The 6,121-nt window shown below is 30.8% G+C and overlaps 1 long non-coding RNA gene across 2 annotated transcripts; it reads left to right on the plus strand.

Moving 5' to 3' along the window:
* The first annotated feature begins 3,812 nt into the window (after positions 1-3,812).
* Positions 3,813-5,500, plus strand: LOC143069673 (uncharacterized). Of its 2 annotated transcripts, none has more exons than XR_012976465.1 (3): positions 3,813-3,895; positions 4,252-4,330; positions 4,897-5,500. It is a non-coding gene; the product is annotated as an uncharacterized LOC143069673 (long non-coding RNA). The 2 variants fall into 2 exon arrangements; XR_012976469.1 differs by having other exon boundaries at positions 3,842-4,103.
* Positions 5,501-6,121: the final 621 nt, after the last annotated feature.

The raw sequence follows: 6,121 nt of genomic DNA on the forward strand, positions 1-6,121 counted from the left end.
CTCATATTTTTTTATCATGTAAAGTTTATGTGCTAGTTGAAGTAAAGCTTTATATTTACGACTTTCAACATATTAAATGATTAGTAAATAAAGCGAGACATTTTAACGTGTGCACTCTTGTTATATTAACTTTCAGCATAGTTTCCTAAATAAGATACAAAAACATTTTTTTTTACCATTAACGTAATGACAACCTACCATCATAAAGAAGATTAGACTCCTCTGGGCATGATGTTTTCCCCCATCTTATATACGTCTCGCCTGATTTTTTCTGAAAAAAAACAGTATATATATAAACTCTTATAATCACATAAAGTTTGTAAGAAAAACAATCTTCATTACAATAAAAATAGAATATGTATGAATCAAAATGAAATTATACATATAAAATTGAAAAAATAAAAGGTACGATAAAACTAAAACATATGTCATGCTGTAATATTAAGTTTTCTGTAAATCCCCTTAATATTTAATGATATAAGCAAATAATTGCATAGCATAATACGAATAAATCAGCATGTGAAATATTGATGGTGTTGCCGTACAATGGTAAAATTTATGTTTAAATAATGCGATCAACACTTCGACATATTTCAGATCTGCCTTGAAAAGATATCACACAATAATAATATGTACGCATGTCATTGTGCATTTATAAATCACATGCAATAGCAACCATTACTCTGATGTGAGCGGAATGAGTTATCAAAGGTACCAGGATTATAATTCATTACGCCTGACGCGCGTTTTGTCTACATAAAACTCATCAGTGACGCTCATATGAAAAAAGTTATAAAGCCAAACAAGTACAAAGTTGAAGAGCATTGAGGATCCAAAATTTAAAAAAGCTGTGCCAAATACGGTTAAGGTGATATATTATTGTTCGTTTCTGTGTATGTTACATTTCAACGTTGCGTCGTTTGTTTTCTCTTATTTTTGAGTGTAATTTCACATTGCGAAAAGACGTGTCACGGTACTTGTCTATCCCAAATTCATGTATTTGGTTTTGATGTTATATTTGTTATTCTCGTGGTATTTTGTCTGAAGCTTGGTCCGTTTCTGTGTATGTTACATTTTAGTGTTGTGTCGTTGTTCTCCTCTTATATTTAATGCGTTTTAGTTTGTTACCCCGATTTTGTTTTTGTCCATCGATTTACGAGTTTTGAACAGCGGTATACTACTGTTGTCTTTATATATGCCTGGGTTACGAAAATCCTTAGTTTTTCGAAAAATTCAAAGTTTTGAATAAAAAAGAAATCACACCATGTCTTCATTATTATAATGGTCATTTCATTCCAAACAGAACAGCAGGAAATTTACAAAAGTCAAACACGAAAAAAAAATCCTGATACTGCTGTTCTTAATTCTTAGTCACAAGAGGCCCAGCACAAAAATAATGATGCCTCACTCCAAGTTGAATATAAAACAGAAGATGTGGTATGTGAATGCGGCAATGAAATTATTTGTTAAATGTCTATCAAGGTACAGTCGTGATTTAAATAGATAGGGAAACACTAAAAAAAGTAAAACTATGCAAAGACATCTTACAAATACTGTAAAATCGGGCCGATATTTACACGGTAAAATATTTTAACAAACCGCGGGATGTTTTAAGATATATGTTTGTTAATATTGCAGCTACTTATGTATCAATAATGCTAATATTTAGGATGACTGCATTACTATTTCAATAAACGAACATCCCGAACAAGATCAGTTATTTGAAATAAATAACATGGAAGGTGAAAAAATATCAAATCATGCACCTGAAGGACGAAAATCTTTAAATGACCTTCACAAAGCACATAGAGAAACTCCGCAATTGAAAAATACTAAATAGTTTTAAAGGAACTACGCTTATAATTTAATACGCCAGATGCGCGTTTCGTCTACATAAGACACGTCAGTGACGGCTCAGATTACAATAGTTATAAAGCCAAACAAGCACAAAGTTGAAGAGCATTGAAGACCCAAAATTCCAAAATAGGTTATCAAATACGGCTAAGGTAATCTATGCATGGAATAAGAAAATTCCTAAAGAATGATTAGGTATAATATTATGATGCAGGCTTCAACTTTTAACAGTAAACTTATGTCTATTTAGTTTCTTGAAATAATCGACGATAAGGGGTAGATGTAAATGAGAAGTTCAGTGTTGAAAGTAACATAATCATTTCAATTTGTTATCTTGGCTGTTGTTTCAATGTGTTATTACTATTCACGGAAGATATGTATATTCAAGAATTTTTGTTTTTAGTACTGAATCCATATACTATTTTCCCTGTTTTATTACATCAAAGGCTCGCCATGCTTGTTTATTAAAGAATAACATTATATCCACGTCCGTCGCGAATTACCGTTATGTTTCAATTTCTCGATTGTCTAACTAACAGGTCTTCAATGTAGCGAGACATTCCCGCACCCGGAGGCGTCCTTTCAGCTGGCCCCTAAACAAATATATACTAGTTCAGTAATAATGAACGCCATACTAATTTCCGAATTGTACACAAGAAACTAAAATTAAAAAAATACAAGACTAACAAAGGCCAGAGGCTCTTGACTTGGGACAGGCGCAGAAATGCGGCGGGGTTAAACATGTTTATGAGATCTCAATCCTCCCCTATACCTCTAGCCAATGTAGAAAAGTAAACATTTACAATTCAATTCAAGAGAAGTCCGAGTCTGATGTCAGAAGATGTAACCAAAGAAAATAAACAAAATGACAATAATACATAAATAACAACAGACTACTAGCAGTTAACTGACATGCCAGCTTATTGTGTTAACATATTTTATTTCAGATTATAGTTTGATATTTCACTTGGAGCAGACAACACAAGTAAGCTCCCTGCCATAAACGTACGGTGGACATTTTATACTTTCACAAACGGCGTCCACTGGATACACAACAGCATCTTTACGAATCGAATCCCCGCCAGTCACAGATTCCAACTGCTCATCAACACAGATGTATTCTGATGGAGTGCGACCATTTGTACTTGACTGCGACATGAGATATCCTGAATATTCCTTATGCCATCCGTCATGACATGTTACTTTACCTGGTACCATCAAAACTGTTGATCTTGTAGACAGGCATACAACACATGGCAGATCATTATCGCGAAACGTATTTGGATATGGCTTATTAAAACCAATTTATATTCGATACCATATAGTTTACCTCTCCACGTGTTCTCTCCGTCTTTATAATCTTTCCATTCAGGACTCTTTGGTAAACAGAGAATATTTGACCCTGACCCACCAATAATAAGATATCTTATAAAGTATATAAGATATCTTACTTCTTAAAAAGATATCTTTTAAATACATACTTTATAAGATATCTTATTAATTAATAGAGATATCTTATAAACTAATAGAGATATCTTATTAATTAATAGAGATATCTTATAAACTAATAGAGATATCTTATTAACTTATGGAGATATCTTATTAAGTAAATAAGATATCTCTATTATAAACTATATAAAAGATATCTTATATAGTTAATAAGATATCATAAATTAATAGAGATATCTTATATTTTAAATAAGATATCTTATATATTTGATAAGATATCTTTATAAACATTTTAATAAGATATCTTATTTAATATATAAGATATCTTATTTAATAAATCAGATATCTTATTTAATAAATCAGATATCTTATTTAATCAATCAGATATCTCAATTAATATATTAGATATCTCATTTTGTTATCAAGATATCTCAATTAGTTTATAAGATATCTTATTTAACTAAATAAGATATCTCGAAATTGAATAAATATAATAACGGCGTGCCATAGAAATGTAGTGTGAAATTTTCACTGTATCACTGGAAAGGATTGAACTTTACACATGCAAAGTATTTTTTTGGTTGAAATAAAGGTAAATACTGTACGATTTTTTTAAAAGTGCCAATTTAACAAAGACTAATAGGGAAAAATCAATGGTGGTATTACACCTATTTAGGGAAACTAAATGTGCACTCGTGACCCTATTGTACTTTCATTTTTAAAAGTTATTAATAAACCAGTTCATACATTGTAAACATGGACTATTCGGAATGGATTTAGACACAGAAAGTACGTTTGAGGTAAAATTGCATTGAAATGGGGGTTTACGGGTGTTTTCTTAGTCAAATGGGTGGACAAACGAAGCTGTATTTAGATTACTGTGTTAAATTTTAAATTACCCTTACAGTTTTTGTTTTGTTTATACAGCATTTGAATTTTTTATTTCAGTGTTAACCATGTTCTGAAGAGCATTCTGTTTAAAAATCTTATATGTGAATTGGTCTGCAGATGACACTTCAGCATTAAAGTATGTATCAACTATCATCATGTTTTTTTTTTGTTTTGGCCGCAAAAGTTTACAATTTGTCATTGTGCCGTCTACATTTTGCACAGACAATAACTCATCTAAACACTTATTTGTCCTGGATTTATACACATCAGAATCCAGTCTCACATACTTAAACTTTATAATTCTTACCAATTATTTGTTTGTACCAGCATTCCAAGGGACATAACCCTTTTTAAAAACATTTTGAGGTATTTTTTTTTATTACTCTTTCTCCACATTTTCTAATGTAAAATACAAGAAAGTGGACTTTTTGTGTAAATCTATTAGAAATATACTGTTATGAGTAAATAAAAAGACTTTGATACCAGCAGCAATAAACGATTGACTGAAAGGGAACCGTTATTTCTCACACTAGGGGAACAGACCAAAAACTCAAGTTACACATAAGGGCTTATAGAAACTTCCGTGTAGACTGTTAACATTTATAGAGACAGTTCTTTCAGCTAAAACACTTTAATTATTGATTTAACATTACATTTATTTCATTTTTGTGGGAAAATAATCACATTTGTTTTATTTTTTAGACAAAAGATATCAAGTTTTGATGAAAAAGGAAGGAAGGAGGAAAAATGGACCAAAACAGACCAAAACAGACCTTCAAATGAACTCTAAAAGGTGCAATAAAATGGTTTATCATCTTAAAGTTGTCTTTTGTATTCTATTTAATTGTTTGAATGCATATATCATGAGTTTATGATCAGATATTAGTCAACACTGCATTTTATAATGATACACTGAAATTAGGATTTTTCGAAGAAATTTGACTGAAATTGCCGTAGGATATGGCCTTACATTATAGTGATTTTCTTTGAAACTATAGTTCTGACTGAGACAAAACTTGACAGTTATGCTTGAAATAACTTGCAATTGGAGGGGAAAACATTGCATTAAGTTTATTTGACATTTAGGTGTTCTTTAGGTGTAATACCACCAAATCATGGTACGTCACATCCGGTTGCATACGAAAGTAGGCCTAAAAAATATTCCCTTGAATTTGACAGTTGTAGAAAATTAACCCTGCATTTCAATGCACTTAAATTTTTCTGAGTCGTAAATATGTATGTTGGGTGTCTGAAAGCATCATTCTTTTTTTATTTGATGGTCTTATTAAATATTTTGGAACGTTAAGGTTACATAGTTACCAAAGCAGGTAACCAGTAAATAACAGTGTAAAAATTAGGTTGTCTACCCTCGGCGGTGGTTACTTTCTTATATGCAATGAAATGTAGTGTGAAATTTTCACTGTATCACTGGAAAGGATTGAACTTTACACATGCAAAGTATTTCTTTGGTTGAAATAAAGGTAAATACTGTACGATTTTTTTAAAAGTGCCAATTTAACAAAGACTAATAGGGAAAAATCAATGGTGGTATTACACCTAAACAAGATTAGACTCCTCTGGGCATGATGTTTTCCCCATCTAATTTACGTCTCGCCTGTGTGGAGAAAATGACCGATAATACTTAAAACGTGTATTATAATATGAAATTGTATGTAAAATGCTACATTACAATAAAGATGTTAAGTTTGTTGGTAAAAACAAAATTACAAATAATATTGTAAAATAAGAGTTAAGATAAAAGAAGAAACAGGTTATTAGGTAGTACTATTTAGTTAATAAGAATCATAGAATCATAATTACAATTTCTTTTAGTTTACGTTCTATCATTCTATCTACATAAATAAATATTTTGTTGTTTATTGAAGGAATGTATTTAAAGATATTGTCATCTTCTGAATATCCATCT

The sequence above is a fragment of the Mytilus galloprovincialis genome, chromosome 1 (genome assembly GCF_965363235.1).
Source record: "Mytilus galloprovincialis chromosome 1, xbMytGall1.hap1.1, whole genome shotgun sequence".
In the NCBI taxonomy this organism is placed as follows: Eukaryota; Metazoa; Mollusca; class Bivalvia; order Mytilida; family Mytilidae; genus Mytilus; species Mytilus galloprovincialis.